We start from the raw sequence: 24,748 nt of genomic DNA on the forward strand, positions 1-24,748 counted from the left end.
TGGAGCTCGCATTATTAGCAAGAGTCCTCGTCATCCTTCCTTCATTCTACCATAGAAGCATTCAATTACTAATCCAACCCAAAAACTTCTGTAAGGACACTTCTAAGAATTCCTAGGCCGAGAATCCTATCCCAGTTGCTCTGATACCCTAACTGTCACGACCCCGCCTCATGGCCCCCTACCGATCGAGCTGGAGGGTTGAAGGGTGGGGGTTCATGATCCAAAGGTAGCGAACACAGTCTAAAACCATAGTGGCACATTGCTTTGAAAGAGCGGTAACTCAAGAAAACCATGAAAGTATAGAAACTCTAACACAAGCACAGGAACTAGGTAACATAAGAACTAAGGTATATGCCATTACATAAACATCTTGGAGTAATACAACTGTTCAAGGCACTAAAGGCCTAAAAATACAAAAATACATAGTTCCAAAAGACAACCCAGAGCATGGCCCAAGGTCAATAAACACATACAAGCAAAAGAACTTTTCATCCAGCGCAAATCTTCCTCAACAGATTGACCACCCCGCCAGTAGCGCCTGACTTGCAGCTTCTACTCTACCGAAATGGAAAAGGAGAGGAATGAGCTAAAAAACCCAGTAAGAGGATCTAGTAGTTATGCATCTATGATATCTATTCTGGCATCATATATAATTATTTTAATGATAAACAATCATAAAGGAAAAAGCATCTAGTTAGTAATCATACCCATGCATTCATTTCATACGGCATATCAAGTATCATGATCATCATAGAATCAGTATCACCATGAGCATTCATAGCCACATATTTGATTATTAACCACTCACTCGTTAAGTTCACCTAATCCCTAAGTAGAAGCCCAATTCATTAGGCTGAGCCAATCCTATTATTTAAGACTTTTACTATCTCTTGAGAGAGAAGGCAATGACAAGTGGGTAACTCCACTTAGTAATGCCCTCGCACTCACACACTCCATCCCCAGAGTGCTTTGGGCTTTTGATTGGCACTTTCCTTGCAAGGCACGATTCACTATTTTCTCTTTATAATACACTGACTTTCGGGGGGTGCGACCCAACCATCACACTTTTTACCTAACTCCCCTCCTATCATACAGAGAGTTAGGGAACATTGCCGGCCTTACTCACGTCACATCATACCACCACGGGTAACCCATGCGTAGCGTCATTGAATCACTTCACTATTATCAATCACAATGAGGGTCATGCTTGAAGCATGCCGTTAGATTACACTTCACTTAGAATTATCACTTTGGCGCTTATGCCTTTCACATTGCCAATACATAGAATTTCACTATTTGGCATTCATTATAGGGCATTTCCAATTAGCACATCAATATCACATGATATTCACTAAATAGCATTCACACTCATAACATGGTACTCACTGCATCACATTAACATTTACTATTTGGATATCACATGGCATTCACTAAATGGTATTCACACTTATTAAACACATGAATATCACATGGCACTTACTGGATAGCATTCACACTCATAACCTGCATAATTTCTGAAAAGTTTTGTCAATAGTGACATAATCTTTGTAAGATAGACATAACTACCAATCTATGGGATTCTTCAAGAAAGTCTATACATGAAATTTTAAGTGTCCCCGTAAACCTTTCAAATTGTGGTGGTTTAAGAGAAAATGGATCTCTTTTGGTCAATCAAATTCGGTGACATTATGACATCAGTTCTGAGTTCCTAAGAAAGTTATCCACAGTGACATATCTTCGCATTTTGTAGTATAGCTCTTAAATTAGGGGGAATTTCAAAATGTGCTCAACATGTGATTTCAAGATTACTCATAAATCTTTAAAATTACTATAGTTTGGAAGGAAACGGGCATCATGTGGTCGTTTAAATTGCATGACAACAGAAACATCAATTCTGAAACTTATTAAAATTGTCCACATTGACCTATTTACATAATTGAAAGTATATCTTCTTATTCACGAAGAATTTGTACATGCTTTTAATATGAATATTGTAGTGGAAACACACAAGATCCAAATGGTTGTGGTTTGAAAGATTTTGGACACTTATTAGTCGTTCAAAAGTTTAGTCTAAGGCAGACGAAAGTTGTTGGAATTCTTGTTGTCTATTGAAAGTGACATAGTCTTACATATTGGAGTATAAATCCTAACATGTACAAAATATCACGATTTCACAAGAATAAAAGTTGTAGTAGACACACAACAGCTTTCATTGATGATCGATTTGAGCTCATTTGGACCTTGTTTGGTCACTGAACAATTGGGTATGAAAACACCTACAATTCCGGGAATTTCATTTCCTCATTCGTTTCCCAAGCTTTTCTTACATGAAAATGCATAAAGATTCACAAACAACACCCCTCAAACCACAGTTTGATACTCAATCAAAATGTACACCACTTAAACAAAATTTATAGGAATATTTTGCAAACATTTGCATCATTTACATAGGCTATATAGTCATGAAGTCTAGCACACAGATTTACAAAACTTCAACCTTACTCTTAAACATCCAAACACTTATTTCTATCCTCTACCAATCCATACTTCAACTTGAACACATTCATGATACACAACTTCAAAATCCACTTACCTTAGATACTCAAAACTCCCAAAGCCCTCTCATACAATCCTCTTTAACTCTCCCACTTGCTGCTCTAACAGTGTGCTAAGGGAGCCTCCTCCAAGTTCTTCTACTTGCCTTAGAGAGAGATAAAGGATGAGAGAGTGTGGGTGGTAGTGGCGTGAGGGGAAAACAAAAGGGCTTAAATACTCCTCAGGTGGCAGGTGCCAACCCCTAGTTGACAAGTGGCAAGTCACTCACATGCAACTGACAAGTGGCAAACAAAGACCATGCACGGTAGTGCTGCAGATGGCACTAGTCCCCTTCTCGCGCGGCGCTCGCCCATGATGCGTGCGGTGTTACCTCTTACACACGCGGCATTTCTCCCTCCTGCGCTGCACTTCTCCCTTCTGTGCGCAACATTTATCCCTTAGGCGAGTAGCATTTCTCCCTTACACTCGTGATATTTCTCCCTTACGTGTGTAGCATTTATGCCTTACGTGTGTGGCGTTTCTCCCTTACGGGCAACATTTCTCCCTTACGCGCGCAGCGTTTCTCGCTTATGCCCGTGACTTTTCTCCCTTACACGCATTCACACATGGCGTTGCCTTACTTTCATGTTTTCGACGACGTTACCCCTTCTCACTACTCAGTCGGTGATGACTCTCTCACAACGCGGCCGACGCTGCCCCCTAAGCTCCCTGCCTTATTGCCTTTTTTCTGTAATATGATTTAGTAAAATTCTTAGGACGTTACACTCCTGTAGGTACAACCTTGAAATTTCTAGACTTTTAGGTTCTTGACAAAGAGCTCGAAGGAACCAATATATGCAGGACGCACAGGAGACGGTTGAAAAATATGTTAACCCAAGCTGCTGGATTCTTAACAGTTGCTAACGTCGTGGCAGCTCGAGCTAAGTCAGAGCCATCCTCTTCTATCGGGAAGCACAAGAAGTTAAATTCAAAGAAACCCCAGTGGCTTCCTGAGCCTCACTTTGATCTGAGACTGAGAGAATCAAGGGGGCAGAGCTTCTATTCTCAGGAAGCTTGCCACATGGTACAAATCTTAGAAGCATCACCCAGCATGGGGAAAATGAGCCAGAGATCGGGAAAAACACTGCAACTCCCACCTCAGAAGCCAAGTATCCTGAAGTTCCCTGGTTTGCCAGTTCTCTCTTACCCAAATACCTCAAATAATTTACCCATCCTACAACTCCCTGGGCTCCTTCTTCTCCCAAATACCTCAAACAATTTACCCATCCTTCAATTCCCTGGAATGTCGTTAGTCTCATATACCCAGCCATCTCCTAAGACTCAACCTCAACATCCATGCAGACTACCGAAACCAAGCTGGCTATGCAACTAAGCCAACCAGCAGCCCAAAACAAACCTTCTCCACCAAAACCTACTCCTCAACCTACCATGCCTCCCAAACAAGTGGCAGGATCAAGAGCATAGGAAGCTGACAAGGAAAAGGTGAAATATAATGTGATACGACACCTAAGGAGGCTTTCAGCCCTTCTTAGCATCTATGATGCCCTCATCCTCTCGATGGATTATTGTACGGCTTTGGTTCAAGCTATCTCCAAAAGGTGTACGAGACCGAAGTGGAACCCATTGAGGTGGACCCATCAATCTTGAGCGGATGTATGGCAATCACCTTCTCAAAGGATGATTTACAACTACGAGAAAAATTTCACAACCGCCCTCTCTTTGTGACTGGTGAGTTATATGCATGCCCCATCAACCGAATTATGTTGGATGGAGGGTCAGCAGTCAACCTTATCCCAAGGAGAATCCTCACTCCTTTGGGATTAGGGTATGAGGATCTCACTCTGACTCATATCATAGTCCTCAACCAATCAGGGGAGAAGCTGGCTGACATCGTCCACCTCCATCTTAAGATCGGTAAATTAAACGATTACGCCCAATTTCATGTGATCAACACTGACACATCTTACAACATCCTTCTCAACCAACTGTGGCTCCATGATTAGGAGGTGGTTCCCTCCACATTGCAGCAATTCTTTAAGTATAGTCAAGATGGGAGACACTATACGGTCTATGCTGATAGAAGACCATTTCTTGTAGCCAAAACTCACTATGCTGATGCCGAGTAGTACTTCATAGAATCGGTGTCACCCCAAAAGTCAAATGATGGTGATCTGGAGTCTACAAGGAGGACAGAACCCTCGCCTCATGAAGATGTTGAAGATATTGGGAGAACACTTGTGAGCATGCTTAAAGAGGAAGAAAGACAAGGTAAAACTCTCCCTCTTACTCCCATTCATCCAAATATGCCATCACCCATCATCCCTGAGAAAACTCCATCTTCCCCTGAAGATGAGGTTTCCCCCTCTGCTGCAGTACTGAGCCACCTGTGCAAGAAGATGAGCTAGAAGTCACTCCTGAGATTAAGGAGGTCATGGGGATAGAATTCCTGGCTCCGAGGATCACCTACACACCAGACCATCAGAAAGTCCTGTATGTCCCCATCGCACTCTTACAAGCAGAATTAACGCATCAGCCACCCCCAAAAGTTTTGTGTTTCCCTGATTCTATTAGAAAAGAGCAGTTAAGGGAAGGGAAACCTTCTTACCCTCAAGAGTAGGATCTCCTGATAGAGTTAAGAAGTGACGTTCGCAGTCTCCAGAACCAATTGGGGGTGATGCGTATCGCTTCAAATCACCTAAAGGCGTTCGTGCCAGAGACCAAGAGCTACGATGGTCTTGGAGTGAATGCTTCCCGAATAGAAGCCAATGCTCCTCCTGATTGGACTATTTACTACGATCAAGCTCATCACTTTATGATAACGATGAACTATAAGCCCATGTTCAAACAAACATTAAGAGGAGAAGAAGCAACTGCTCCCCCATTCGAGGTCATTGAAGCTACAATGACTTGTCATAAAACAAAGAAAGGTCTAGGGTATCCCTCTATGTCCCATTCCATGAAGGGGCAGAAATAATGAACAAGAGCAAGAGGAAGAGTGCAGAGAAGCGAATAAAAAAAAAGAGTCTCGTATCACACTAAAGCAAAAGAGAGAATTTTATTCATAGAGCAAGGGGATATATCAAGTGTCAGAATAAAAAAAAAAGGAAAGGAAAGAAAATAAGATGAAACTGTTAAAATCGATCAATCACTTCATTGATCTTCCCCCTATATGTTGTGGCTGACGCCCTAGCCTACTCGATGCGTCCCTTCAACTCTACGACCATCTCAGCCTCGTGCTCCATCAAGGCAGTTCCTTCAACTCTGCCACCATCTTTGCTTCCCAAGCTGCAGTCTCGTCCTTCAACTTCTCAAGATTTTGTGTCAGCTTTAATATCTCTGCCCTCAGGGCCATCACATTGTGGTGGCGAGCAATGGCCTCCTCAGCAAGGTTGAATCTCTGGGAGATCGCAACATCCTGTTGCTATAATTGCGATTCTACCAGTTCACGATGGCGCATGAGTGAGGACTCCAAAGGGCGCAATTGTGAGCTCTCCAACTGCTGCGTTGTTGCTTCTTCATGCAAAGCCCTTATTCTCCACCCTTCCATCTCATTTATAGCACCGTTGAAATATGGCAGGACGTCTGGTGCAGCCCCTAGAAGAGCGATCAGCCTTAACTTCTAGATTACATTGTCAAATTCAGTAAGAGGCAGATCCTTCAGTCTTTGCACGTCCAGACGAAGCATATCCATGATTATGCCGAACATCCCACTGAAATTGGGCCTGGGCAATGCTACTTGAAATAAAATTAAAACAAAGTGAAACAAAAGAACAACAGATAGAACAGACAAGTATCAAGAAAACTATTTTTTTGGTATTTTTAAAATTTTTATTTTGCTTTGAAACTTTGGGATCAATCACAAAAGAGACCCAGGACCCAGCCTAAAAAATTTCAAAAAAATTTGAACTGGGAGACAGGCGGAATCAGAGAGCGTGTCGCCATGGACCTGGGCGGCACGGTCCGTGTCGCCTAGGCGGCGCGACATGTGTCGCCTAGGCGACACGCCATGTGTCACCCAAAAAAAAAAATTTATTGTTTTTATATTCTTTTCATGTATATATTTGATAAAATAATCTTAATGTAAACTTGGAGAAACAACAAATAAGACTTTTTTTTAAGAAAATAAATTAAAATAAAGCGACAGGAGGGGACTGTAGATCTAACAGAAAAATATTTTTTTTTGTATTTTTAAATATTTTATTTTGACTCGAAATCTTGGAACACTCAAAAAATGGTACCTAGAACATTCCTGCAAAGTTTTAAAAGATTATGAGATTTTCAAAATTTTGATGCGCAGATCACGCTCGATTTGCCCCGTGGTGGGCACCAAACTGTTTACAGCACAAAATCAAAGCAATCTACGAATGTAGATCAATCTGATCTGACACTTTAAACTAATAAAAATTAAGTAGAAAACAAGTGGTAGAGAAGGCGGGAACAATCGAATTCAGATCTGAGGCTAGATCTGCCCAGAAATGAGCAGATTTGCTCTCAGATCTGTGGTGGAGCCAACTTGATCAAAAGCATTTAAAATATGATTTTTTAATAAAAAAATAAAAATCAGATCAAAACAAGATAAATTCAATAAAATAAAATAAAATAAATGAAGGGAGAATGAGTACCGGACCGGGCCGGATGGCTAGAGATTCTTGAGCCCTAGAGGGCTCGCCCGTATCAGAACCGGTTCCTCTTGCCCTTCTGGTCCAGATGTCGATCAGCAAGTCTCTGGTGTGGAGGCTTTGATTTAGGGTTTTGTGTCCTATGGTTAGATCTGGTCTGTGTCCTAGGGGTATATCTAGGGTTTCTCTCAGGGGGCTAAGGCTTACTGATGCAATTTCCTTCCCTGTAACTCCCTTTGGTTCTCCATATCTATCTCTTCTGTTTCTTTTTCTCTGCTAGGGTTTTTCTCTCTCTAGCGTTTCCTTTCTACCGTCCCTCCTGTTTATCTCTCTGTCCCCCTCTAAATGGTCCCGAAAAGATGCTAAAAGGGGGGGGGGGGAATTTTTTGGGGAGAATATCTTCTCGTAACCAACCGGCAAACGCAGTCAAAAACGTGTTTTTGAGGGTCCCGGATTTGGGCAGCACGCCCAATGTCGCCCAAACCAAAACTTGTCAAAAATGAATTTTTTTTCTTTTCAGGTGTGTTCCTCAACCTCTTGTGAAGATCTCAGATAAAATTTGGGTCAAAAAGGATTTTTTTAGCTTTTTTTATTATTTTTTGGGTAAAACAGGGCATTTACAGAAATCTAGGTCAAAATAGGGTTTTTGCAGGGTTCTGGGTAGGCAAATTGGTTTCGAATCACAAGGTAGGCTATGTGAACTATGGATTTGGGTTTACTAGGTTAAGTGTGGTCCTAAGAGTTCAGAAACCGTTGTATTTGGTAGTTTTAAAATGGGGTGTCTACAGCAAGCTCATGGCCCCATTCCTGGTGATATGGGCACTAGAGACTTTTTGTACCCTAGGTAAGTCACCTAGGTTGCCTGGCAGGCTTGGGAGTGACGACACCCTGCTGGAGCATCGCCTCAAAGAGGGTCTGTAGAGGATCTAGCACAGAACTTTCCTGAGCTTGTGTCGGGAGGTCTTCTTGCACTGGTGGAGCAGGGACTTGAGGGTGTCCTTCTAGGTTACCATGAACTTCTTGGTGCTACTGCATCTTCTTTGCCAAGAGCTCATGAAAGCCAGTGCATTCGCTTAGGTCATGGCCTAGTATCAGATGATATGGACACCAGCGGTTCTCAGTCCTTGAAGTCAGGAACTTGGTCTGCTTTGTCAGCTTTGGCATGATGAGACCTTCGAGCATTATGGAGAATAGTGCACAGAGGGCAGCGGGTGCCTCGTCATCCTCGTGGATTGTCACTATGCAGGAAGCCTCAATTGCCTCGAGTGCTTTCTTTAGCTCTTTGAGCTTTATCTGGCCCTTGTTAATAAGCGTTTGGATAATGACTTTGAGAGTATAGCACTCTTGAGTGGGGTGGCCTACTCTCCTGTGATAAGCGCAGTACCTCTCGTGTGCCTCCTGTCCAGCTTGTTCTGGGTTGTTGACCTTCGGCAGCTGGATCATGTTTTGCTCTAGTAGTAATCGAAGCAGCATAGGAACCCACTCTTTCTCGAAGGGGTACACCTTGTCCTGGTGCTGGATCCAATAATCACTTTGATTTATATTTTTATGTGGAGGGACCTTGTTATAAGACTGCTGCTGCTTACCCCTAGCCTGCGGTGTCTGTGCCTTAGAGAAGTCCAAAGCTTGAGGGTCGGCTTTCCTAGTGTCAGTTACGGTGACGGCCGCACTAATCACTGTTTTTTACTGATTGCCCTGATTGTTGGAGTGAGAATTACCATTACCCCAGTTGTTTCTTGAGCTAAAGGGCTGCTGACAAGATCCACCATGGTGCTTTGACAGACCTTTTATACGAACCGCTTTAAAGATGAGCTCTAACATGGAGGGTGGATTGGAAGCCTCAATGTGCAGGGAAATCTCGGGCAGCATATTTCATATGCAGGTCTGAACTGCTTCTCTTTCAGTAATGGGAGTGGCATGACAGGTTGCCAACTCTCTCCATCGGGTGATGAACTTATCGACTAGCTCACCAGGGTCTTGAGTCAGAGTGAGGAGCTCGATGGTTTCCACATTTCTCTGGGCTTCATAGAAGCATTGGTAAAATAATTGCTCCATTTCTTGCCATGTGTGTACCAAGTTTGGAGGTAACCGAGCATACCACTGGAAGGCTGGCCCTTTGATAGTCTCAACGAATTGATGGAGGAGGAGTCGCTCGTCAGTTTCCGTCTCTCGACAGATCGCTTAGAAGTGAGCTGTATGCTAGTGTGGGGATGTAGTACCATTGAACAGGGGCAGCTTCCCTTTTTGATAGTTTGGGGGAAATAGCACCTAATCAATATACGACGGGTACGGCTTTTGGAAAAGCAGTGCCCCTTGCATGCCCGGGACTTTATTCTTAAGACTGTGGGTCACCATGGCATCTGCGTCAGTTTGCGAAACCATGCGGGGAGCAATGTTGTATTGGGAGGTCAGTGGGCAAGTTTGTCCGAGAGCTGTGTCCCCTCCAGGCTGGGAGTTAGCCTCATGGAGAGGAGGGTAAGCAGGGGACCTGGAGGCCTCTAAGCGATCTATGTTTTCGAGAATGGACTGCATCATCACCTCGAACCTGTTCATCTTCTCTTCTTGGGCGTCATCCGGCTCGTTGATCACCATGACGCTGATCGTTTCTTCTGAAAGGATAGAGCCAGGTAGAGTCATGGACTGACGAGGCTAGCGAGTCGTACATGGCAAGTCGATATGTAGGGATTTAGCATGCCCCAACTGGATTCAAGCCTTGTACGCCGACCGTGTGAAGACTGGTTCTTGATGGTCTTGGGACCGTGACTTCTTGGTAGCTCAATTTCCTGTGACGGTAGACACCGAGCAATCTTGGAATTCTTGCTTAGGTTCTGGAATCCGAAGAGGGAAGAAGGGATTGTGAGGCAGGAGGTCATCAAGAGTGGTAACTTCAACTGTCTTAGGAGTCTCTCTAGTCAGGAGCTGCAGGCCTATCTTCTGCTTGATCCTGAGACTCCAACAAATTTCAAATTTCAGTCTAGAATCGAGCCTGAGACTTGGACTGCCCCATCTTTCTTGAGCATACAAGGGTTGTGTCTATCAGCTGGAGTAGAGAATGAGGATCGAAGATAGAGGGCAATCTGGGCTACCGCCTTGGAGTCTGTAGGCTTCTATCTGCCATCGGCCCTTTGCCCCGAAAACCTTTGAGTACTAGGTCTCAAGGTGTTTGCTTGGCGAAGGAAGAGAAACAGAAGAAGGAACTGGCCCATGACTCCGCCTGAGTCAAGATCGAGGAGGAGCCTGTGAAATTGATATGTGTGAACCTTTAGAGGTAGCCATCTGGGTGACTTGGGGTTAGCCTGGGCTCGGTTAGCTGGTTCGACCTTAGGAGGTCGAGACCTACGAGCTCGTGTTTATGAGGGACCGGATAGGAGCCTATCTCTCATAGGATGCAGTCGTGGGTGCTGAGAAGGAGGACGAAGTGGTTGACTCTCGTGTGCTCGAGTTGGTGCAAAACTGGCGTTGCCCTGAGCTATGGGATGCAGATGCATGGCACGTGCAGGATTCGGCTCGAGAAGGCCTGGCCTTGAATGTGAACTCAATGCAGCATGAAAGTTTCCCTGAGGTGTAGCTCGAGTGGACGGACCAGGAGTCTTTAAGTGTGTGTGAGAGGTGGAGGCCCCAGGATCTCCCCCTTAGTGTGTCGAGCCTGTAGGCATAGAGGTTCGGGGTGATGAAGGAGTATGGGGGTTGGCCATGCGGCGACCCTCAAGAGCAATGGCAACCTGCTTGCCTTTCGTGAAAGTGGACAAGGCAGCCTTTCGATGTACCCTAGCATTGTGACTAGCAAAGGACTTGCCAATAGCAGGGTGTGTGTTGTGTGTGGTGGCATGTGTGCCACCAATGAGAAGGGCCTTGGTGGAGGGTCCACCAGGGCTAGGAAGTGGGGAGTTAGGGACCTTCAAGTCCCTTCTCACACCAATCCAGGAGAGAACTTGGGAGCCAGACAGTGCGTCCTGACTCAAGAGTAGTGTAGGGAATGAGGCTTAAGAAGCTCGCTTCCATAGGACAGTCACGAGTGCGGGGATGAGAAAATCCCCAACTCGGATGAACCGGTTGAATAACCCAGATGCCATGAAATATAGTGCAGAAAGTAAAAGGTGATGTGATCAAGCAAGAGTGAACCGACGAAGGGATAATAAGTCACCAGTGGAGTTGCCAAACTGGTCGGATACCTCAATCTCGCCTCCCTTGATCTAGGTGATTGGGTGACACGTGTCTCAGGTCCAGAAGACTCAGGACGTGAGATCGCTCTCTTAGGAACCTTGTTCACAGAACAAGGGCAAGTGCCCAATTAGTGAGAGAAGAATTTTATTCGTGAGGTGAGACCAACCTCACTTGGGTCTGTGACTTACTCGGGCTGACTCGTGCGGGCGCTCTCTTAGATTACGACGGAAAGCCCCCCAACTGCTTCAGCTGGGTCGGAATAGCCTCCCTTGACCTGCAATCTCCTTGTTTTCTGTACAACACTATCATGGTTAACTTACAACCCTTGTCATAGGGTAATGCACATTCATATGGTAGAGACGATGAGAAGTTATGGTGATGAAGAAGAAGGTTTGAATAAAGAAAGAAACAAGAAAAGGACTTGATAAGGGGACGAGACTGACATGATAGTTGGACCAGTATAGTGACTGACTCGGAGTGGTAGCAAGACGGGCACGGTAAATCAAACTGGTGCGACGGCAATACTACTCAAAATCAAGGTCGATATGACTATCCTAATTTGGTGTGGCAGCAAGACGGGCATGGTACACGGACCAGCATGATGGCAATACTGCTCGATAGCCAAACATCTATGACAGTGCTAGATTGAGTCTGTCCTTTAGTCAAGCAAGAATGAGGAGAAAAGAGAAGAAAATAGAATGAAGAAAATGTATGAGACGGTGAAGAGGGAGGGTTCTGCACCCACAGCCATGGAGTAACAGTGTCACGGCCCCTGGAAGGTGCTGGACACTACTACTCATGGTGAAAGGGGCAGGCAGTGAACTTTAGATGGTGTTAGGCATCGTCATTGGCAGCACGAGAAGGCAGCACATCCCTCGGCGGGCGGCGATAGCTTCTTGTGAAGCACACGGTGATAGGCGTGGGACGTGAGAGAAGCCTGCACATGGCGATAGGCACCAAGCGTATGAAAGAAGCTCGCGGATGACGATAGGCACCGAGCACACGAAAGAAGCTTGCAGACGTGATAGGCATTGCTGCGCCCCTTCGCGGGTGGCGATAGGCACAGGCCGTAAAAGAAAAGCTGGCGGATGGCGATAGGCATCGCCCCGACGCTTCACAGGCGGCGATAGGCATTGCGTCTACGATAGGCGCGGGACGCAAGAGAAGCTTGCGAACGGCAATAGGTATTGCAGCATCACCGTCTGCAATAGGCACGCATAGGATGAGATCCCTGCAGGCGGCAATAGGAATCATCGTATGCGCTTTCGCAGAACGCTGAGGATACGCCTGTGGACAATGATGAGCAGCGTCGTCTGTGAACTTCGGTGAGAGATAGAGACGAATGAAGAAAGGGGAAAAGAAACTCAAGCATGGTGCTGCCATCACTATGCACGACCTGCGAAACCACAGGAAAGGAAAGAAAGTAAGAGGCATGCACGGCATTACCACTGCCATGCATGGCCTCTGAGAAAAACTCAGATGAAGGAGAAGAAAGAGAAGAAGAGAGGAAAGAAGAGAAGATAGAAAAAAAGATTTACCTTAAAGCCTAGGGGTACTGACCTAAAAGTTTCTCTCTCCTTCCTGTCTCTCTCAAAACTTGACCCAACAATAAAAAGAGATGGAAATCTTATTAAGCAAAGTTCGGTCCATGTATAATGATAATACGTGATATATATAGAGTTTTGCCCAAACATGGGTGGATTAATCAAAATTAAAACTAATTGTTGAAAATTAAGATTTAATTGAATTAAATAAAATAATAAAATAAGGTGCAAAATGATTGATTTACCCCTTTCCAAAACAATCTATGTTGTTGGCCTAGAACGTGCGTGATCTTTAATGGACGATACGGGGTTGCTCCGGTGCCCGTTTGTCTGAAAGATGATTGTTTTTTTGTAGGGATCGGCATGGCCATCGATTTGATACCAACTTCGAGCCATGGATCGTGTTTTTAAGCCACGATCATGTGACTTGAAATTTGGATGAATCTTGAAAACTTCAGAGCGTTAGTATGCTCATTTTTTGATGTTTTTCCTTGATTTTTTTGTTGAATCACACTAAGCATGCCATCATGATCTGGTAGCAACACACACAACTCGATTTCGTGGCCGGACAAAGATTTCATAACTTTTGAGTTTTGGCTGGAATATAAAATTTTGATGCTGAAATTTGCATCCATTTCACCAGCTTCGGGTGTGAAATCTGACCGTTTATCACATGCGGGGTTCGAACCAGTGATAGCCATGGACCTTACGCATGTGATACAGCTAGTTTTACATCGATCGGGTTTACAAGCACTATGATTTGGCCACTCAAGCGAGATGTGACGCTGCTGATTTTTCTGCAACTTTCTTCATAGGTTGGCAACTTCTCTCTAGCTTTTCTCCTAGCTCGGGCATCATCACGAGGCATGCCACATATCGAAATGCTTGTCTTGATGAGACGAACACACTCCAATAAGTTTGAGTATGATCTGACCTCGGACAAGTGAGATATGAGCTTTGCAAGTCACTGTTCGTGAATGCCCCTTTAATGGAGTTTAGTTGCAGGGTGGCCACACGGGAATAGTGTGTGGCTCCTCTTGTTTGGAGTGTCCGTTTAAGTTGAAATTTGACACTTAAAGGTTTTCAACTATGCCAGATCTAATAGTGATGGCTCCATAATCATTTGATACTCCAAAAGTAGGGTTCCAGTTATAGGGGTCCGTTTCAGGGTGCTCGAGCTTACCATAATTGTTTCTCAGTCTGCACTACCTTAGACATGTCGGATTGTGATGAAACTTGGCAGGAGACTTTTAAGAGTCCTAATGAAGATCTTGACCAATTCTAAGACCATTTTGAGATTGTCAAAATTTTCCTTGTTTGTTAGGCTTTTTTGACCGACTTCTCCATTTTATTCTGCATCAAGGACCCATGGTGCTGAAAAATGTCTTCAAACACATATACCTACTTGAGTTATCTAATCACCAATTCCGAGTCTCCGTAGATGTTCAAGCACTTCAAGTCCATATGGGAGGCAATTTTCAGGCCTATGATGAGCCTCATTATGTGACCCTATTCCTGAGAGAGAAAAGGATAAGGGGACGAGTTCGTCATAGGGGGTAGAGAACACTACTCCTTCACCACCTTTCTCAGATTAGAATGACTCGTCAAAGTGCATCTTCCAGTGGCATGAGTTTTCAGTATGGAAGACCTCTTCATCGGGTTGATCATCGATTAAAAGAGTACCTGTCGGTAGAGGATGGGCAGCCAGGAAATCTACAAGGGCTTGACCTTTGATAGCTTTTTGCAGCACGTATGTGATGTCAAAGTCCATGAGGAGTAATGACCATTTTACGAGCTGGCATGTTAGGCAGAGGCGCGATAAGAGGAATTTTATTGGGTCCGCTCGAGAAATGAGTCAAACCGGCTGCGCGAGCAGGTAGTGATGTGGTTTTTGTACTACAAAGATAAGAGCTAGGCACATCTTTCCTATCGGCAAGTAGTTTTCTTCCACCCCCTGCATCCTTCGACTCAGGTAATACAGGGCCATCTCTTTCGCCTCATCATTGTTTTGGGCCAGCAGAGCCCCGAGTGACTCATCTAGCGCTGCCAAATATAGAATGAGGGTCTCCCTAGAATTGGTGTGGAGAGAACTGGAAGTTTAAGCAGGTAACTTTTGACAGCGTCAAAAGCCATCTAACATGCCTCATCCCACTCAAAGGGCACGTCTTTTTTTAAAAGATGAGAAAAGAGCTAGCATTGCCCCGACAGGTTAGAGATGAAACTTCTTATGTAGGCCAACTTGCCTTGGAGAGACCAGAGCTCTCAGAGATTTCTAGGCGGTGAAATTTCTTGAGCTGGTGGAGGTGAAGCCTTTCGAAAACTTTCCCGAGATTTCTTATGTGATTACTCCTGCTATCGGATTTGACCATGAGGTCATCCACGTAGCATTCTACTTCTTCATGGAGCATGTCCTCGAAGACAGTGGTCATGGCCCTTTGATAGGTGGTTCCTTCATTTTTGAGACTGAAAGGCACCACCGTATAGCAAAAGACTCCTTTTGGGTTTAGAAAAGTTGTAGATTCCTCGTCTTTCGAAGTCATTCTTACTTCATTGCAACCAGAATAGCCATCCATGACGGAAAATGCTTGGCAATTAGTGGTTGAATCGATCAATAGCTCTATGAAGGGGAGCGGGAAGTCATCTTTGGGGCAAGCCGAATTTAAGTCCCAAAAGTCAATGCAAACCCTCATCTGTCTATTTTTCTTTAGACTGGGACAAAATTAGCCAACCATTTTGGGTATTTAACTTATCGAATAAATCATGCCACCTTAAGCTTGTTGACCTCTGCATCAATCTGGATCTCCAAGTCCGCCCTGAATCTCCTCGATTTTTGCTTGATCGGCTTATATGAGTTGATCCCCAACATACGGACCGCCACACGTGGTGCAAGGCCCGGCATTTCCTTGTAATGTCAGGCTAACACATCTCGATTGGCCTTCAAGAATTCAACATATTCCTACGTTTCTTCGGGAGACATGATGGCAGAGATGAAAGTGGGCCTTGGGTCAGGTTCGTCGCCCAGGTTTATTTCCTCTAAGTCATCTAATATGGTTTGTCCACCGTCTTCTAAGACTTCTGGTGCCTCATTTATTTCTTCCTCATTGGGCAGCGACAAGCTATCGATCTGGCCACACATCTCGACTATTTGTTTCGCAGGTCGTTCTCTTCCACTGGTTTCTCCTGCTTTAGGTTCCACAGATTCTTTGACAGCTTGGCTAGCCTCTCACTTCTTGTGGCCCCGGGTGGAGATTTCTTTAGGAGTAAATTCTCGAGGGGATGACAGTGGTTCTTGTGACACTGTTACATGAGAAACTTGCTTGGTGGGGGAAGGCCATGAGGGTAGGCTTGGTCATCTTAGATAACAAAGGCCCTTCTTCTAACGGTGCTAAGACAATGTAGCTTCGACTATAGCGAAGGGCGCCAGCATACCTTTGCCATCGTTCAAGCCTTGATTGTTAAACGGCTCATAGTCCATCTTTTTCATGATTTGATGAGCCTCATGGTTGTACAAGTCCCATCTGGGTAGGGGGTCACTTCATGGATTTATCTGAACAGCCATTTCCTTAGTTTTAGAGGTGAATCCTGGTAAGGGAGTGGTAGTGGACTTTAGAGGGGACACGTCTTCCATTTTGGTCTTTCCTTTCTTCATAGCCTCAACTTGGTCAGGTGAATCTTCTTTGTGTTCCTTTGGCATGTGCACCGGATCTTGTGTTTGGGGCTCATACTGCTGATTGGAGCTATTAGCGAGATTGTTGACGAGGAAGGACGGACCACTCATTGCCTCTCGATAAGCGAGTTGAGCCTCCGACGTGGAGATTATGAAGAACAAAGTCCTTTTGGGGTCCTGCGTGTGGTAAACCTGGCCTATGAGCCTGGTTTCATTTCGGATTTGTAGTGTCCTGGAGGGACTCTGCTGACGTACTGCAGACGATTGGGACAAGTCATCTTCGTCCTTTTCAACACGCAACACCTTAGGTATTTGCAAGACTTTGAGCTGATTTGTGAGATGACCGATTCGAGAAACAGAGGCATCATCACCCTCTTTTAGAGAGACAGGGATGCGCAAGATCTTCTGGTCAGCTTTTTGCTCGGCCTTGGTTACACATGCCATCCCAGGATCAAGAAGGGGGATGATAATATATAATATTTTCATGCCACCTTGAGCATAAGTAACTGCAGTTGTCAGCGGGCTTACACCTGTAGCTGCACTCCTGCTATCCTCACTCTGAGTTTCCACCGGTAAGGATTCTTGTGCTGAGGGAATCGAGGGCAGAATCTCCCCTTCATTCTTTTGCCCTAGTGTGTCTTTTGGGGACGAGTTGAGATTTTCGTCGACAGTGGTTAGAGGGATTATTCTTTCGCTTCTCTTTTGCTCTTGGAAGAGATGATCAAGAGATCATGTCATGTCTTCTACATCTTCATGAGAGGTCGGGGTGGTTTCTCTCAATTTCGGGTCCGTACGAGCTTTTGCATGCAATGCAGCCTAAGAGAATATTGGATTTGCAAAATAATACTTTCCATCGGTATAGTGTGATTCAGCGACCGAGAACGGCCTTTTGTCAGCATAGACCTCATGTTGCCTCCCATCCCGACAATATTTGAAACATTGATGAAGTGTGGATGGAACCACACCATGCTCATGGAGCCAGGGACGACCCAATAGGACGTTATAAGAGTTATCTGTGTGAATGACATGGAATAAAGTGGTAGAGTTCAAATCCCCAATTTTGAGTTGAGCCGGATCGTATCAGCAGACTTTTCTTCGGATTGATTAAATCCTTAAACTGTTAAGCTTGTAGGTTCGAGTTGGTCCACACTCAATCCAATCCGGGTAGGATCCTTCTGGGCATTAGATTCACTGCTGATCCTCCGTTTAGCATGATTCGGTTGACTTGATAGGAGTGCATGGGGAGTAGAATGGGGTGAGGACTGCGTCAGTGTGGCAGTTTGAGCAGGGGTAGGCAAAGTGGATGGTTTGTTAAGGCAAATGGCTAGCTCTGAATAAGGGATCAGTGGCGGCCTAGGGTACTTCAGGGTTTTGGATGAGGGGGACTTTTGGTCTAGTTTTAGCCTCCTTCCTGACCACAGTCGCATCTGGTGAACCGGGGCTGTTGTGTATCTTTGGTGGAACACTAGCATGTGGCATGCTTCTCGATTCGAGGAGTTAGCTTTATCCGGCTTCCTTGATAACTTCCTCCAATTGGATTTGAAAGAATTCTGGGGTTTCTCCCCTGCCAGACTTGGCGCTTGAAGGCCTTGGGGCCAACATCCAGGCCAATGGCGCTCATGATAGCCTTGGGGCCATGTTTCTTTTATCTGCTCACGATGGCCTTGGGGCCATGGGTCGGTTGGAACAGGCCTATCTTTCAGCGCCTCGATGACATAGTAGTGAGTGGCGTTGCTCGTTCCAGGCTCCTGCACGTTTTGCAGTGGCTCAAACCTTTTTTTCCTCGGTCGACCTTCTGAGGTGGAAGACTCTACTTTTCGATGTCAGAGTGGCACCTCCATCCCCTTAGCTTGTTTAAGTCGCAAGCTTCGGTAAATCTTTCCCCATAATCGAAAACGATTCCAGTTTCCTTCTTGACAGTCTCACTCGACGGATGCGTGAGCAAAGTTGATCAACTCAGGCAACGTATGATGCCCATGAAGAAGGGAGCTCATAGGTGGCTTTGGGGGTTAGATTTGTCTGAAGAAGGGGGCGGGGGCTGATTGATCATCACCGAGGTTGTCCTCCTATCTCGGGCCTTGCCTCGGGGGTTAACTCATGCGTGCAAGGGAAGAGGAGCGAAAAGGATGGTGCTCAATTGATTACCATCTAGAGAGTGGCCTTGGGGCAATCAAGAGGGCGGCGGATGCTTGTTTCCCCTTCCTACTGAGAGCATCCTTGGACTTGAATGTGTGTGCACAATCCATAGCAGTGTTTGGGGGTGGCTCTACGTTCAACCCCTTGTGAAGCAGGAGGCTGAGTATTTGCAATACTCGCCCGTTTGGTTTGAGGGGCCTTAGGGCCTCCAGCATGCATGTGCATTTGTTTGCGAGACTTTCAATTATCTCGAAAGCCATGTGCTTGTTTGGTTACAGCATTTGGGCCGCCCCAAACTGCAGGATTAGCATGCATGTTATTGGCGGCATTGGAACCACCTACGTTGCGTTCGGGTCGGAAGAAGCCTGAAGTAATTGAGGAGACTGGAGTGGGTTGCTGCCTACCCCGTCTCGTCACAGTGACGTTTAGACTGTCAGCGATGATGTGAGTGTATGTATATGCGACGGCTACAAGGTCGCGCAGACTGGCATGGAAAATGCTAGAGCATGGTGTGTCTAGTGATGTGCTAGTGCTAGCGATGCCATTGTGCAACATAGGTGGGGTTACCTTCTAGTTACCCACAGAGACGATGGCCCTATTGAGACCCACTGAGTGAAGGGGAGTAATGGTACAAGAACCACATTGAAGCTTGCGACTGACGGGGTGCCCGCCAATGACAGGGTGCTTATGTGATGGGGTAACTGTGGAGTCACCCATGCAGTTGACATCAATGGGTTTCCATTTGATGCCGAAGGAGGAGGGACAAGGGGTTTGAGTGCCCATACCTCGAGTTTTCCTAAGTTGGACTAGGATTGTAGGGCCAGTCAAGCCGCTTGAGTAGGATGTGGGGGAGGCAGGATCAGCTGATTCGCTCGCCACAAGTAAAGTCTCAAATATGGGGATGTAGAAATCCCCAATCTGGATGAAGGAGGGATAATGGAATCTCATTGCAATTTTAGAGAGAGAAAGAAGGGAGGTCCTCACCTGAAAACAGTCCAAGCCAACGATAGGGTGGCATGTCCCCAGTGGAGTCGCCAGTTGGTTGGAACCTAGTTTTCGCTTTGATCCTTGGGCGGATGGGGTGGCACACTTGGGGGAGAAAACCCTCTCTCAAACAACTGCAAGGAGTCCATGCAGGCTGACACTTGGGGGCGTGCGTGCACGGGCACTCTTGAGAGCGAATAGGAACCAACAACGAGAGAGATTTTTATGGCGAGGGTACGTTCGAACGCTTCCCTAGCCGTTTAGGGTTCGGGGGACACACCCGGGAAGTTCGCCCTCTTAGAGCAAGTATGAAGTCCTCTGGCTGTCAGCCAACGCGGTTTGGATAGAGTCTCTCTTAAGGCTTTCAAAAGATCTCTTCTCTCTCTCTCGTGCTTGTAATTGCATTGGGGGTTCGATTATCCCTCTCTGTGATGATTCCCTCAAAGAGGCTGACTGGCTAGTGGAAGCGTGCGGGAGAACCTAAGGGTTAGAACTATTGGGTTCGGTGGGGACCACATGTCTGTTGCGGACATGGGTTACTGTGCAGAGTAGATAACGGGTAGAGGAGAAGAGAGAGAGGGCTCAACATGGGACCCAGCTTAGGTATTTTCTCTCTCTGAGAGGGAATGGGACCGCACACTCATGGGTATTTTCTCTCTCTAAAATTTTTCTCTCTCCTGTCGATGGGATTAAGGGTTTAGAAGCAAAATACAAGTGAAAACAAGCGTTATGCCTCTATTTTAGTGCTGAATAATCTGCCTTTTTACAAATGACTTAAGCTTGTTTATATAGAGAACTCACCAAATATGGGTGAATGTTCAAAAACTAAGCTTAATTACAATTAAATAAATTAGAACAAAATTTTGAAATTAGGTACGATGACAAAAACGCCTCTAAAACCTTGTATGTTAATTATAAAGCCATCCCTTTCTGAGGGGCCTTCGGCAATTGCTAGATCTTAGAAGCTTTTCCAAAAACTTGTAGTGACGGTTCAGATGATTTGCCATTATAACTTCAATGCTAGTTCGATTCTGAGCATTTTGATGCCCTTTAATCGTGCTGAGGCAGCCTTTTCCCGCAAGGTGGAAGTTCGGCCAGATGCATGAACTTTGGTCATCAATGTCATTCGTCTTGTGATGATCTGAGTCTTTATTTTGCCTGCAGATAAAAAAGGAGACTGTCACAGTCGTTTTGCACCAAGTTTGGTTCGTTTTGGTCTTCATTTGTGGCATTTCTTAATTTGGAAGGTCACTGGATAAAGGGATTCCGACGACCGAGCGGACCTGCTTTTCCAATAACCTTGGGATTTGTGTTTATCGGACTTTGGATCAAGTACAACAGCTATATCAGTTTGCAGCTCTTTGCGAGGTGGTTGCATTGAACTCGATTTCACGATGATCTGATGCACGGATCTCGAGCTGTGCTTTACGAGGTTTGAGATGTCTTATTCTTAAAACCCTAATTTTTTTGTTTTGTGCTCACCTTCTTTCTAGAAAAATTTTGACTCTGAGTCGTGCCAGGGTGGATGCCCTAGATCAAAATGACGGGGTTGTTGTGATTTAGAACATGTCCAAGTTTGAGCTTTTTTTAGTTCTAGACTGGTTCAGTGAAGCCGCACTACGTTAGTGTAAAACCTACCTGTTTTGAGGCAGTTTGGGCGTAGACCCCTTTTGGGTGGTCCAATTGAGCCCAAAATTGGTCCTCATGGGTTTGACATTCTAAATGCGACGACGGTGGTTTGGTATTGTTCTGAAGCCGCTAACATTTGCAAGGTCTTTCTTTGGTACAATAGTACTCCTCCCAAGTTGTCTATTTCGAGGCTTATTTCGCAGTACAACTTTGGTCTGTCAGTATCTCGAGTGCTAACAGGACCGAGTTGTCACTAGCTCTCTCCTTATTCGTGTGAGGGACATCAGTACGTCAAAAATGTTGTAACACAAACATGCGAGTTGTAGGCTTGTTTGTACTTTTTGGACTCCGCCTTGGAACACGAGGAGGCTTGTAATTGCCTTGCCTCAAATCTCGCTCTACTACAATGATATGTGAATGAGCAGTACGAGATGATCTTGGTGGCTCCTCTTCATGAGAACTCCTAGTCGATGAGTATCATGCGGATCAAGCGAATCAGCATCATGAGAATGTTTGACCGCTGGCATCTGGGCTGCATACAGCGATCTAGGCAAGTTAGCAGCACAAGGATTTCTAACCGCCAGCTGATGGGTGTCGTGTGAGTTGGGTGAGTTAGCTTCATAGGAATGTTTAACATTCGACATCTGGGCTGCATTCAACGATCTAAGAAGGTTAGCATCACGAGGATTCCTAACCACCAACCGATGAGTGATGCGAGAGTCGGGTGAGTTAGGTCCTTAGGAACGTCTAACTGCCGACATCTGAGCTGCGTTCAGAAATCTAGGCAAGTAGCATCACGAGGATTCCTAACCATCAGCCTATGAGTGACGCGAGAGTCATGTGAGTTAGCAGCATAGGAACGTCTAATCGTCGGCATCTGGGCTGCATTAACAGCTGAGTGCGGAACTCGTATGATCAAAGACAAAAAACGGGGGTCCCCAGGCATATGCACAAGATGCCGAGATGGCTTAGATTGTGACTTAGCCTATGTAGGAATAGCCTGATCACTCTTCTTTAGTGTAGGGATGGCTGAGTTTGCAGACCGTAATGACCGTGCTTCTCTTGGATATTGCGAGCGATAGCGCTGCTATTGGGCTTCGCTTGTAGACGCTGGTTCGGGCAAGTCAAAATCACCCCACCCTCAAAGGTGTGCTACTCGTGACTAAATTCACTTGAGGGAGAAGTTTTCTCATTACCCACCTTCAAGGTTTGGGGCTCGACTTCTTGCACACCAGTCGTTGCTTTTTCAACATGCGGGGTAACCGTGGCACTAGGAAAAGTAGGTTGACCCCTTATTGGGGAGGCATGCAGTGGAGCCTCCATTGTTCCACTGCATGGAACAATGGAGGGGTTCGTTTGTCAGGGTAAATAAGGAAGACACGAGAGTATAGTAGGAATGATCATGAATCCAGACATATTGAGATAGAGACATTAGAATTCCTAGACTTTATCAGAGATGAAAGGTAAATTACTCCCCAGTGGAATCGCCATATATTTGATCGCTCCAAAGTGTGGATGTATTAAAAGAAATGTGGAATGTTTAGACAAAAATTAGACTCCAGATGAAAAACCAGAGGACATCATATTCGGGGCCAAATTCACCCGTGCACTCATATCATAAACACATGCTTTATTATTTATACTGGGCACTGAGCAATTCTAGAGGTTTAATCCTCTGTTACATTTACATCGACTTTTAAGCATTAAAATAAGCCAAACACCTTTGATTCTGACTTTGAAACCTATATAATCGTTTCTAAAGAAGAAAATATAGACATGTTAAAGGGAAAAGATAACGTCAAGGGAATATCGACCCATATACTTGTAGAAATAAGCAGACTTATTATCTTTCAAGTCTGGTCTTCAAAAGGGAACAAGTCTCAAGTGAAACATAAGAGACAATTATCTCTCTCCCCGCGTTTTGAATATTACTTTCTTTTCTACTCTTGATTCTTACCGAGGCACAACCTCTGAATAACTCTTTATTCTCTACTAGACTGTGTTTCTCAAAAATGCAACCTCCTCTTCAATTCAAGGAGTACCTCTTTTTATAGTGCTAAATTATAGTTATTCAGAGGATAACCATGCACTTATAATCTTCAGAACTTCACCCTCCATCTTCATCTTAAGTTTATCTACTCAATGGAATCACAAATCTTGTAGGGCACGAGCTTTATCTTCATAACATGGTTTTACTTTTTGTGTGTATCTTCGATTTACCTCTTGTGCTTGTCGTCTCACACTATTGATCTCTCTACTAGGTTATCTCACAGATACAATTGTTGGCACATCTCAAATCTTTGAACCACGTGATCTCGTAGGAGTAAAATCCGAGCTTCATCAATATCGTCAATGTTGGTAGTGGGTTATAGCCACTTCCGTTGTTCAACTCAATCCATGCTAACCTTTTTAAGGTGATAAAGTAAGGAGCCTAGAGTTCAACGGTGTTGTTTAAATGAGAGAACTCATTATTCTCGAAGAAACAATTCCCCTTTTGCAATAACCGATTGACCGCACAATCCGTAAAGCCTTCAAGGATTTAACTGCTGAAAAATGATACTGATGGTGGGTTAATCCATCGTCAGGTGGTTTCAGAGCTTCGTAATATGATATGAGTTAAGCCATCGCTGGGCAGCTTTAGACTGCCATTGAGACTGAGATGGATTAAGCCATCTTTAGGCAGCTTTAGACTGCCATTGAGACTGAGATGGATTAAGCCATCTTTAGGCAGCTTTAGACTGCTGTTGAGACTGAGATTGGTTAAGCCATCTCTAACCAGCATTAGACTACCATTGAGACTGAGATGGGTAGCTTTAGACTACCACTGAGACTGAGAGGGGTTAAACCATCTTTGGGCAGCTTTAGATTGCCGTTGAGACTGAGATGGGTTAAGCCATCTCTGCCGTTGAGACTGAGATGGGTTAAGCTATCTCTGGCAGCTTTAGACTACGATTGAGACTAAGATGGGTTAAGCCATCTCTAGACAGCTTTAGACTATCGTTGAGACTAAGATCATATCTGGGTAGTTTGGGACTGCTCTTGAGATTGAGATGGGTTAAGCCATCTTTGAGCAGCTTTAGATTGTCGTTAAGATAGATAGATTAAGTCATCTCTAGGTAGTTTTAGACTGCTGTTGAGACTGAGATGAGTTAAGTCATCTCTGGGTAGCTTTAGACTGCCATTGAGACTATAATGGGTTAAGCCATTTTTTAGCAGCTTTAGACTGACGTTGAGACTGACATGAGTTAAGCCATCTTTAGGCAGCTTTAGACTGTCATTGAACAACCCTTCATCTGTTCTCGAAATCCATAGACTAATCCATGCTCTGATCATAGTCCAACTGGGCACATTTGAATGACGAGAACCATACTCATCCTCTATAGGTTCACTGCATATCTCTAAGTGATTTTATTCATACTGTTTCATTGGGAGTACTTGTTCATACTTTC

The sequence above is a fragment of the Amborella trichopoda genome, chromosome 8 (assembly GCF_054954075.1).
Source record: "Amborella trichopoda isolate Santa Cruz 75 chromosome 8, AtrichopodaSantaCruz75HAP2 v2.0, whole genome shotgun sequence".
Lineage (NCBI taxonomy): Eukaryota > Viridiplantae > Streptophyta > Magnoliopsida > Amborellales > Amborellaceae > Amborella > Amborella trichopoda.